At 36.6% G+C, this 13,180-nt stretch overlaps 1 protein-coding gene across 4 annotated transcripts in view; it reads left to right on the top strand.

Annotated features, from left to right (window-relative positions):
- Positions 1–13,180, top strand: part of frmpd4 (FERM and PDZ domain containing 4) — a 98,240-nt gene that overhangs the window by 40,470 nt on the left and 44,590 nt on the right. The window contains exon 1 of one of the 4 annotated variants that reach the window (XM_057851795.1): positions 12,554–13,023. The exons of the other annotated variants lie outside the window; for them this stretch is intronic. The gene's annotated coding sequence lies outside the window, so the exon portion shown is untranslated. Of the gene's footprint in view, positions 1–12,553; positions 13,024–13,180 lie in introns of those variants that run through there. 4 annotated transcript variants of the gene reach the window in all.

The raw sequence follows: 13,180 nt of genomic DNA, 5'->3' as shown, positions 1-13,180 counted from the left end.
CCAAAACTTGAAAACTGTTTTTCCACAGGCGTTAAAAAAAAAAAATAATAATAACCTAAAATAACCGTTGTTGTTATAAATGGAAAACCATCAATACTGTCTTTGTGACTCTTGGTCAGATTTATTTTCATTATTTATATAGTGCAAAATATTTCATCATACAATGGGTTTGAATCAGAAGTGATATTGAAGGAAAATTTTAAATCAAGTACAAGCTAACCACTTGACCTGCAAACACATAGTCCTGCAGATGTCCGCCTGTAAAAACAATCCCATTTCTGTTTCCTTAACATGCAGGCAGGTGCGATTATACCACGCCATATAGCGGCTGGGATAAAAACTACAGATAAAATGCGAAATTCTGCACCCCGCCCCGTATTCCATGGACAGTTTTGATTTTAACAGAAATTTCAACAAAATTCTGCCATCACTGATTCCTGGGGGAGCTAACTATCCATAGACTTCACTATCAGTTGGCGGGACACGGGGCTCGGGACCAATCCGTAGGAGGCCTATTTTCAAAACTTAAAATTCAAATTTTCAAAACCAAAGCCGCTAGCGACCTAAAACCAAAACGGGCACCTCCCTTAGGCATATATGAATTTCCAGGAGCAGCAAAACAGAAAAATTCAAAGTCGTTCCCTAATAAAATCCAGATTTTTTTTTTTTTTATACAAATACAAGTATAACAAAACTTCAAATTAGGGTTTTTCCGATCATGTTTTTTTGCTCTCGGTCCGATCCCGATCGTTTTAGTTTGAGTATCTGCCGATCCCGATATTTCCTGATCCGATGGCTTTTTTTTTTTGCTCCCGATTCAATTCCAATCATTCCCGATAATTTTTCCCGATCATATACATTTTGGCAATGCATTAAGAAAGAAATGAATAAAAAACTCGGACGAATATATACTACATTCAACATACAGTACATAAGTACTGTATTTGTTTATTATGACAATAAATCCTCAAGATGGCATTTACATTATTAACATTCTTTTTGTGAGAGGGCTCCACAGATAGAAAGACTTGTAATTCTTAAAGGATAAATGTGACTTTGTATATTGTGACTAAATATTGCCATCTAGTGTATTTGTTGAGCTTTCAGTAAATGATACTGTAGCCATTTAACTGTTCTGCCCAAATGCATGATGGGAAGTGCAACCATGACTGTGCGTAGTGGTACCAATTGATATATCTTCTCTGCGTTGGGAAATATCATAGGGTGTTAAGAAAAAGATCAATTATTACCTTTCTTCCCCACATTGCTTCCCACGATATTTCTAACCGTAGGGAGAGGGATTGTAAGGCTTTAGCCAATTAAAAAAAGGCTCCAAAGGCTGCCAAAAGTTACTACTCATTTTACGCTGCCTTTTAGCTCTATATATAGGTATAACGGCGCCATTACAGATTGAACGCGACAATGCGTGAGTGGGTCGTGCAGCGCATGCGTTAATTGCGTTAAATATTTTAATGTGATAATTTTTTTTTTTAAATTAATTACCGCTGTTAACGGGATAAATTTGATAACCCTACCTGAAGCCAAACTAAAGACTCTGGATGAGTGTAACATATTATGTCTGTAATGTTAAATACAATTAGAAAACGATTTAATTTTTAAAAAAAGCCATGTCCGATATTTTTTTGCCGATTCCGATACTTTGAAAATGACGTAATCGGACCCAATCGATCGGCATCCCGATCGAACATCTCTACTTAAAATGGCTATAAATTTCTCAAATTTTACGCTAGACGCACAAAAATCACCAAATGCAGAGATAATCATCTATTTTCTTCAGGATCAATAGCAATATTTACAATATCATATAAGTTCTTGCCCAAAATAGCACCTTAAATTTTCTTTATTTAGCGCAAGTTTTCAAGAGCTAATAAATCACTCAATTTTCACATCAGAAACGTAATAGTTGAGGAAAGCATGCCGAATCTAAATTTTACTCAACAAAAGCAAAATTGGCATTTTTCTATATACAATCACAACTTATTTAGGTTGAATTCCAATGTTACTAATGCCTCAGCACGGAGGTGTCAGGGTCCGCGAATGCAGAAACAAGGTTGGGCCTCACAACAGACAACAAACGACTGAGGGAAGCGTATAAGGGTTTATTAAATACAAAACAAAAACCCACGCGATCGCGGTAAAAAGGGGAAAACAACAAAACGGGTCAGTGACAGGAGGTCGACGGGGATCAATACGCAAACGTGAGGGTAAACCAAGGTGGTAGGTAGAGAGCCAATAAAACAACTAAAATACACTCACGTACCTACACAAGGTAGAGGCATACAAAACTAAAGCGACAGGCGACCAAAACCCACTGGAGGGGCAAAATTACCAAAATAGCAAGCTACTCAAATGACAAGAATGTCGAATGGCAACCAGCAAGAAAATATCTCAGCGTCCTTCCAGTGGATTGCCTGTGTCTTTATAATATCGTTGATGAGCAGGAATTAGCTGCAGGTGCGACGTCGGGAATGCCCCCACAGCCGGCTCTGTAACAACACAAAATCTGACCAGGAGCAGAACGTGACAGGAGCCTTCGTCTGGCCCTCGTCATTTATAGATTGAAATGTGACATAAAATAGAACACGCAAAAAGCGAATTTTCTTTTGTATGGACACAGAAATGTCTAAATTACTACTTTTTGCCAAAAAGCGGGCAGTTGGACGAAAATTACCTGATAATTTGAATGTAAACTTACGCTACTGTGTATGGATACAACATGGCGGCCATCACGAAACAAAGAGCTTTTTAAGTTGAAAATCCTTGAAAATAAATGCCTATATCCCGCAATTTCTTTAAATATGCACATAGAACATTCTAGATTCTTGGTTAAGAGAAAAAAAAAAAACAGGTAGTTATCATTCATTTTACGTCAATATTTCGAGCTAATATTATGCTATTGTGTAAATCCAACATGGGTCCATCACTAAACAAAGAGCTTTTTAAGTTGAAAATTCTTGTATATAAATGCGTAAATCCCTGAATTTCTGTAGATATGAAAATAGAACAGTCTAGATTCTTGGTTGAAAGCAACAACAAAAAAAAACGGGTAGTTATCATTCGTTTTACATAAATATTTTGAGATTAAGTTACGACAATTTTTTTCAAAATGTTTCAAAGTGCATGCATGGGCTATTTTATATCATAATTACCTTGAATCCTCGACCAAATCACTCTTGAGACACTCCTGCCTGCTTGTATGCAGTAAAACCTTCGTCCTGTTTCCACCTAAATCCGGCGTTAGAACACAGCGTGTGCTTGAGTTTATCACAGTGAAAGCCAAATGCTCTGCCTGGGTCTGCCCCCAACAGGAAGGCGTGGCGCAATGTTTGTGGGAGCTGTCTTGTCAACTGATGGTGAAGTCTATGAACTATCATAAAAACTAGGGAAACACAAATGTCTTTTTTTGCACTTGATTCCAAATCACTTCAGTTCGGATATCTGCCAATAACAAGTCAGATCCGATAAGGTAGCAAGGAAATGTATGAATCATATTTATTTCTTTTGTTTTTTTTCTCAATAAACAATACTCCTATGTGGTACGAGTGCTGGGTAATATGGGGAAAAACTCTCGCCATTTGATATAACAGTAACAATATGCCACAATTTAGTATATATTTTGATTTGATGAATAAAAGTTTAAAAAGAAAGTTTTTAATTATTGTGTTTTTTTTCCTTTCATCTTTGTTAGAGACTGTGTTCACCACCTCATAATTTTACCGTATGTCTGTGCTGTGTAGCGATTTATCACACCCCTAACTTTGCTGGTGTAGGGACATCTAGTGGCCATTTTACATCATAGTTTTAAGAAATAGCACTGTGTAGTTGAATACAGTATATTTTTTAATAACTTTTGTAACTTTTTATCAAAACAGTACATAATTTACTATCGTTTTGTAGTTACTGTATGTCATCGTGTCGTCCAGCACTGTTGAATGACCACCACAATGTCCATCAGTTCAAATGGATTGGACAGCTAATGGCACCAGTGGCAGCAAAGGAGTTAAAATAACCTATAATATACTAATATATGACTATAACAGTGCTAAAATATCAAACCATTTGCAAGCCTAACGTTCAGTCTATTATTAATCACTTTGACATGCTGTAATTTATTAATTCGCCCCTGATTTTCATTTCTTCTGCACGCTGACTTCTCGGGAGGTTCGCTTACTCACAGTTAAATATCCGGGGCTCATCGTGGGTGGGATGCTTCCCAGATGCAGTTTTATTCGTACCCAGAGGAGATTAGCTGGCAGAAAACACACACACACAACCTCTTTCCATACAGAGAGCTACTGAGGATGCCCTGGTTGCCCGTGGCAACAATAGCAGCGCTAATAAAAGACAGCATTCATCTGGTAAAGTATCGAAACACCGGCAGCACTCTCATGAACTCAACATTATTCAGCAGAAACACTGTCATTTGTGTGTCATCTAGTGTGTGGTCGTTTGTGGGCATGTTGTGAAGTAGAGTTTGCATGATTAATCGACAAATCAAAGACTAATTGAGTATCAAATTAATTGACAACTATTATAGCCAGGGGTCTCAAAATCTTATCCCACGGTCCAATTGAGGCACGTGGAATATGATTTTGCATGCCACTAACTGACATCAAAGTGTAGCACTAGTGTGACCTACAAGCAATAAAAAAAATTTAATTCAAGATAAAATATATGTGGTCCGCACGTTTTTTGACATGCATAATAAAATAATTATAAATGAAAACATAACAAAAAATACAAGATAAAACAAATTCTATTTTGTTATAAAAATGAATAATATAAGGTGCATGTCGAAAAAATAAAGTGTGTAAATTTAATAGTTGTTTTCAGTTTCTGACTCAACAAGACATGGAAAAACTTATGCATGCATTCATTTTCAGCAGATTGGACTACTGCAACGGTATATTTACAGGTCTTGATAAAAAATCAGTCAGGAAGCTGCAGCTAGTACAGAATGCTGCAGCCAGAGTCCTCACAAATACAAGGAAGCTGGACCACATTACACCGGTTTTGAAATCGCTACACTGGCTTCCAGTGAGTCAAAGGATAGACTATAAAATACTACTGCTCGTCTACAAAACACTTAATGGCCTTGGAATACAAATACATGCTTGACTTGTTAGATTCCTATGAGACATCTAGACCCCTAAGGTCGTCTGGAACGGGTCTTCTGCATGTTCCAAGAACAAGAACCAAGCAGGGTGAGGCAGCATTTAGTTATTATGCTCCTCACCTCTGGAACAAGTTACCCGAACGTCTGAAGTATGCTCAAACTGTTAGCTCCTTTAAATCAGGGCTAAAAACACTTTTGTTTGGCACTGCATATCCATAACTGTCTATATATTTCAACCTACCTGCCTTCTATTCCTCTTGTGCTTATCTCCATTGCTGATTTCAATGATTATTATTAGTAGTAGTTTTTGCTTTATTTTTATTTTTGTTTTATTTTTATTTATTTATTTTTATTCTGTGATTAAATGCGATCATTTGTCTTGGTTTTTACGTTGTGTTGATTTAAATGTGATTTTTATGGTCTTCATGTGATGTAAAGCACTTTGAATTGCCTTGTGTTGAATTGTGCTATATAAATAAATTTGCCTTGCCTTGCCTTGCCTTCAAATCTATCAGAGACAAACATAGCCACAGATAATGATAACTTATGGTGATGTTTTTCCAAACAAGTATGCCAAATTTAATTAACATCATTAGTCCTTTTGGGAAACCTTGATGCAACCCAAACGAATCCAGGCTCTATTACCAACAGTCCACCAGTAAATTGTGTTTTGGACATTTGATTTAACGGTCAAAGTATTGCATAGACTTCACTATCAGTCAAGGACCACGGGGCTCGGGGCCGATCCGAAGGGGGCCTGTTTTAAAAGATTTAAAATTCAAATATTTTCAAAACCAAAGCCACCAGTGACTTAAAACCAAAACAGGCACCTCCCTTAGGCATACATGAGTCTCCATGAGCCGCTCCATCAAAAAAATTTAAAGTTGTTTCATTGAAAATCCTGATAAATTATTTTTTATATAAGTACAATATAACAAATATTAAAATGGCTATGAAATTCTCAGATTTTACGCTAGATGCACAAAAATCCCCGAATGCAAAGATAATCACCTATATTTTCAAGATCAATAGCAATATTTAACATATCATATAGGGTTTTGCCAGAAATAGCAACTGTCATGTGTAGAGTTACAAAATCCAACATGGCGGCCGTCACAAAACAAAGAGCTTTTAAGTTGAAAATTATTGTAAATAAATGCTTAAATTGCAGAATTTCTATGAATATCAATGTAAAACAGTCTAAATTCTTGGTTAAAAGCAAAAAACGGGCAGTTATCATTCATTTTACGTAAATATTTTAAGCAAAAGTTACGGTATTGTGTAATCCAACATGGCGGCCGTAATGAAACAGAGTTTTTTTAAGCTGAAAATTTTTTGTAATTAAATGCTTAAATCTCTGAATTTCTGTAGATATGAACATAAAACAGTCTTGATTCTTGTTTAAAAGCAAAAAACGGGCAGTTATCATTCATTTTACTCAAATATTTCGAGCCAAATTTACACTAATTTTATCCATTGATTTTTTTCACAATGTTCCAAAGTGCATGCATGGTGCAAAAAATATAGTAATTACCTTGAATCCTCGACCAAATCATTCTTGAGACACTCCTGCCTGCTTGTATGCGGTAAAACCTTCATCCCGTTTCCACCTAAATCCGGCGTTAGAACGCAGCGTTTGTTTGAGTTTATCACAGTGAAAGCCAACTCAACGTTCTGCCTGGGTCAGCCCTCTACGGGGAGGGGTGGCGCAATGGCCGTGAGAGCTGTCTTGTTAACTGATGGTGGAGTCTATGTGTTAACCTAAAAACATGGTGCATATTTACTTTCATTTATTGAAAAAAAGTAAAGAAAACTATTAGTCCCAATCTGTCAAGTATTTTTCACACAATTTGACATCTAAACTGCAGCTGTCTCGCTGAGCTACAAGACACTTCTGGATTAGAGTATAAAATGACATGTTGCCAGGCCATTATTCTTTATTATTTCATGCACGATTCACTGGAGACGCACTTTAAATTGGGGAGAAAAAAAAAAACACATAATCTGCAAATACTTTATTGATAACTATTTTTGTTTTTTCTTTCATGAAAACAGATATAAACATGTTCTGATTTCTGAAGTCCTCAAAGAAAATGTATTATTTTATGTGTAATTAACAAAAATGACACATTTTCAAACCTTTTAAAACAATGATGTAGTTACATAGTTGCAAAATATTCACAGTCAAACTTTTCTCAGCGCATAGTTTTTTGGTTGTAATGCACATTTACAACTAGAATGTAGAGCCCAGGGTAATAAAAATATAACAGTAAATAACATGATTTATACATTAACCAATTATTCGACTAATCACAAAAATAATCAGTGATTCAACAACTATCCAATCAAGCCGTATTATGACTCCTCAATTCTTTTTAATCAGATGCAACGATCATAGTAGTTGTGGGTGGGGAAGGAGATGATCACTGATTTGACAGGCCTTCAGGTGCAAAGTGTGTCGAGAGACCCCTGCTGGAAATCGCAAAGAATGCATCTTATGGCCTCCCTTCTCAAAGCACAATGACTTTTGACCTAAAGAACGCTGATAAACTACAAGGTAGCGGGAGGAACAGCAAACCATTTTGAGACAGAAAAAAAGAATGTCTTTACTCTTCGAGGAATAAAGCCTTTAATCTGCGAGGTTCCTCTCTGTCTGAGTCACTTCTCCACGCGCCTCTTTGCGGGAGGCGCTCCTCTCATCTGCCGTCTTTGCACAGCTTTCACAACCAAACAGAATCGCATTAGAGGGCTAGTTCGGCATCTACTCATGTCGCTTATAACGTATGAACAGTGATAAGAGCTGCGTGACGAGAACGTGTTGGAGAGGCTTGGGGGAATCACGCATTGATTATTTTTTTAATTGCTTATTACGGGTGGTAATCTGTCATGATTTTGGAAAGGGGGTATAGGGGTTACACCCTGAAATCCTTGCCCCCACCTAATAAAAACTATGTGTTAGGGTGCTTACTTGTATACGCCTAAGCGGATTTTAAGGGGGGGCAGCCCCCCCTCTTGTGGCCGAAAAGTGTCACTGCATGTAATTGACTTTCCTATATATATATAAAAGTTGTAAAGCAATAAAACTGCAACAAAAATGAATGAAATGAACAAAAAATATATTTTTGTAATGGGTCAAATTTATTTTTCGAACTGATCATATGACTAGCAACTTAGATGGTCATTTGCTTTGCATATAAATTAAAAAATTTATATATTTCTTTAATTTTCAAATGATTTTTTTTCTTTGCTTGAAATTTTGGGGGGGGGGATTGAAGCAACTTTTTTTGGGATTAAATGATTTAGACACAAATGTCCTACCCATAACCCAACACAAAAAGGATTGCTTCAATCAAAAAATGCATTTTATTTTGATTGACTACTGACAAAAATGTCCTAGCCAAAATGTGGCCCAAACACAAATCAACATCCCTTCAATCAAAAAAGTTACTTCAATCAAAAAAAAAAAAAAAAAAAAAACATTGACTACAATCAAAGAAAAAAAAAAATTGCTTTCACATGCATTTTTTTTTTGTTTCAAATTTATTTTTGCATTCAAGCACTTTTTATTTTTGATTGAAGCGACCTTTTTTTGGTTGAAAATATATATTTTTATTTAAGCAACTTTTTTTTTGATCGAATAATAAAGACACAAATCTACCACCACATGGCTCCGCCCAGGGGATACAATTTTTGACTGCGGTAACTACATCGGCACAACACCGGCGGGCGTACCATATTCAATGGGTGACGATCTTGGCGAAAAGTATTGCCTAAGCAGCCTGATTTAGAATTCCCCTCAAGAATGATGGGAAACAAAAAACACTCATTGTCAACTTATTATAAATATTCTTGTAAATTAATTTTATTGCTGACACTGCATTTCGGGGTCATCAACATGTTGTGCCCCGCCTGCCCCAAAAGTCAAACTCCGCCTATGTGTATATGCGCTTCAGTAGATGAATCAGCATTTTTGTGCTGTTTAGTTTGTGTGATAATATGCAAGACTGCTGCTAGAGCCTTGTGAAAATTGTCAGCCTAAAAAATCCAGGATAAAGCATTTTCCTATCGGAACATTTCTCTTACTAAATGCAGCTATCTCTTTGAGAATGTGGCCGCTTTATGAAATATATACATTTTTATTGAGATTTTATACCCTATATTAATTCATAGAAATCTATACTGTATATCAATATATTACAGTTAATGCTACTGCCGCTTTAATTTTTGTGCAACTTAGTCCTCAGTTTTCTTGTGTTGGTATATAAAACTTTATAGATGACACTACATGCATATGTCCAGTCATGGACGAAATTATTGGCACCTCTGGAATTTTTCCAGAAAATACAGCATTTCTCACAGAAATTAATGTAATTACAAATGATTTCAGTATGCATGTGTTTATTTCTTGGATGTGCATTGGAAAAACGCAAAAAGTCAAAATTGACACAATTTTAGACATAACTTAAAAAATAGATTGGACAAAATTGTTGGCACCCACACCTCAATATTTGGTTGTGCATCATATGGAAGAAATAACAGAAAACCATCGCTTCTTACAACCATCAACAAGGTTCGTGCACCACTCAGATGGAATTTTGGACCACTCTTCTATTGCGAACTGTTCCAGGTCTCTCAGATTTGAAGGGTGCCTTCTTGCAAGGACAATTTTGAGATCTCTCCATAGTGTTCAATATAATTTAGATCCGGACTCATCGATGGCTACCTTGGAATCCTCCAGAACTTTGCTCCAACCATTTCTTGGTGTTATTTGATGTATGGTTTGGGTCAATGTCCTTTCGGGAACACCCATGACCTCTGACGCAGACCCAGTTTTCTGACACTACACCCTACATTCTAACCCAAAACATTTTGATAGTCTCCATATTTCATGACTCCTTGCACACAGTCAAGGCACCCAGTGCCAGGAAAAAAAGAATGAGGACTACAAACAAAAGAACATCGTGCCTATAGTCAAACATGGTGGAGGTCCAATGATGTTTTGGGGTTTTGCTACCTCTGGCACTGGGTACCTTGACAGTGTGCAAGGAGTCATGAAATCTGGAGACTATCAAAATGTTTTGGGTCGGAATATAGGGTGTAGTGTCAGAAAACTGGGTCTGCGTCAAAGGTCATGGGTGATCAAACAGGATAATGACCCAAAACATACCTCAAATAGCACCAAGTTATGGTTGGAGAAAAAGTGCTGGAGAATTCTGAGGTGGCCATCGATGAGTCCGGATCTAAATTATATTGAACACCTATGGAGAGATCTCAAATTTGCTGTTGCAAGAAGGCACCCTTCAAACCTGAGAGACCTGAAACTGTTCGCAAAAGAAGAGTGGTCCAAAATTCCATCAAAGAGGTGCACGAAACTTGTTGATGGTTATAGGAAGTGATCATAAGCGGATTTTAAGGGGGACAGCCCCCCCCCCGGTGGCCGAAAAGTGTCATTGCATGTAATTGACTAGCCTATATACTGGACTGTCTCAGAAAATTAGAATACACAATATTCTAATTTTCTGAGACAGTCCTGTACATTAATCCACCATTTAAAGCAGGGGTGTCCAAACTTTTTGCAAAGGGGACCAGATTTGGCGTGGTAAAAATGTGGGGGGGCCGACCTTGGCTGACGTCCTTTACATAGAACAATATACAGGACTGTCTCAGAAAATTAGAATATTGTGTATTCTAATTTTCTGAGACAGTCCAGTATATATATATATAAGTTGTAAAGCAATAAAACTGCAACAAAAATGAATCAAATGAACCAAAAAAAAAAAAAAATTATAATGTGTTAAAATTATTTTTCGAACAGATCATGTGACTAGCAACTTAGACTGTCATTTGCTTTGCATATAAATAAAAAATATATAAAAAATCCAATTTTTTTTTTTTCTTTGATTGAAAAAATTTTTTTTTTTTTTTGATTGAAGCAACTTTTTGGGGGGATTAAATGATTTAGACACAAATTTCCTACCCATAATACGGCCCAAACACAAAAAGGATTGCTTCAATCGAAGAAAACTTAAATGTTAAGTGTTCAAATGCAAATTTTTCAATCTCAAATATTTTTTCGCATTCAAAAACTTTTACCATCATTGAAATCAAAGAAAGAAAAATAGCTTTTGCATGCATTTTTTGGAGTTTCAAATTTATTTTTGCTTTGAAACACTTTTTTTTTTATTGAAGCGATTTTTTTTGGTTGAAAATATATTTTTTGATTGAAGCAACTTTTTTTTTTTTTAAATTGAAGGAACTTTTTTTTGATTGAATAATAAAGACACAAATCTACCTCCATATGGCTCCGCCCAGGGGATACAATTTTTGACTGGGGTAACTACATTGGCACGACACCGGCGGGCGTACCATATTCAACGGATGACGATCATGGCGAAAAGTACTGCCTAAGCAGCCTGATTTGGAATTCCACTCAAGAATGATGGGAAACAAAAAACGCTCATTGTAAACTTATTATTATAAATATTCTTGAAAGTTTATTTTATTTCTGACACTGCATTCCGGGGTCGTCAACATGTTGTACCCCTCCGTGCCCGAAAAGTCAAACTCCGGAAGCGATTGCTTTCTGTTATTTCTTTTAAAGGATGCACAACCAAATATTGAGTTGAGGGTGCCAACAATTTTGTCCAGCCCATTTTTTGCATTCTGTGTAAAATTGTGTACATTTTGGCTTTTCTCTTCAGCTTTTTTTGTGTTTTTCCAATGCAAATCCAAAAAATAAACACATTCATACTGAAAACATTTATAATTGTGTTAATTTCTTGGAGAAATTGTGTATTTTCTGGAAAAATTCCATCGAATAATTTCATCCATGACTGTATTTATTCTAAAGTTTCTTTTTACTGACAGATAATAGCTTGCAACTTAGGCTAAAAAATTATATCCCAAATTTCGGGCCCTTTGACTCATATACTACCATATCTCTTAATATCAAAATGCACCTCACCAAACCTGCGATAAAACTGCCAAAAGAGCTGTGGTCTGTGATTGACGGAGGTGCCTCCAAAACAAAGACCAGAGTGATTTATATGTCTCTAACTTGACGTGATGCATGCTGGGAAAGCCAAAGGAAAAGAGTTGAGCCGTCTGACACAGCACATAAATATTAGGAAAGAGATTTGACAAAAAAATGCTCCCAGGTGTTGCAGTTTGATTGCCTATAGCTACAACTAATAAGCCTCATCAATGTTAATTATTCAAAGAAGTTGAAGTGTGTGTTGGAATGTGCTTCTTTGTCATGGGGCTTTTCCATAATGCATCGTCACCATGCGCCTGAACAGGATTACAGCGTTTCATAACACGCTCCAAGCCTTCATACTATTCAAAAGAGATGAAAGCGAAAGTGAACTACAGTGATAAAGCAAGGATCACGTTGGTCATGCACATTTTATGAGGGCCTGAAAAGTGATCCGTTCCCATCTCCCGCAAAGCAGAACTTAAAAGTTATTCATGTTTCATTGACGGCGATACCTGTCGAACTCTGCCAGCCGCTCCCAGTTCAAATTAATTGGACGTCCGTCGCAGTCTATGGCAGCTACTTAAGTTAATTGTCCATACTGTGAGTCTTGGGTATTTTGAATTTATGAATTGTGCAGCATAGTTTATTCACTGGGCTTTTGACTACTTAGTCCGATGCGACTGTGCCTTCATCATTTATTCATGCAAGGGGGGGATCATTTTCACCGTCCACCGGAGGGTGAACCCTATTTAGAGTCCTGCAACTCAACGGAATAGTGCTCAGGAAAAGACACCAAAAAAATCAAAGATCATGGGATCTACGACGCTTCAGTAAATGCGAATAGAAAATGGATTTAAAGGGACAGTTTGGCGATAAGGAGAAAAAAATTGTGGCCATGTCAACTGAAGCTGTAAGTATTTGATTGAATAATTGGTTGTGTGATATAATTAATATTTATCCAGAAGCATGTCATATAATTCATTTGAATTGGAAGGTGTGACAATGACTGATCAGGTTTCAGTGCAACTGATTGCGATAGACGTATTAAATTAGAACTGGGAGAGGCT

Source organism: Corythoichthys intestinalis, chromosome 12 (genome assembly GCF_030265065.1).
Source record: "Corythoichthys intestinalis isolate RoL2023-P3 chromosome 12, ASM3026506v1, whole genome shotgun sequence".
NCBI classification, from domain to species: Eukaryota; Metazoa; Chordata; class Actinopteri; order Syngnathiformes; family Syngnathidae; genus Corythoichthys; species Corythoichthys intestinalis.
This window is presented reverse-complemented; position numbering and strand designations above follow the sequence as displayed.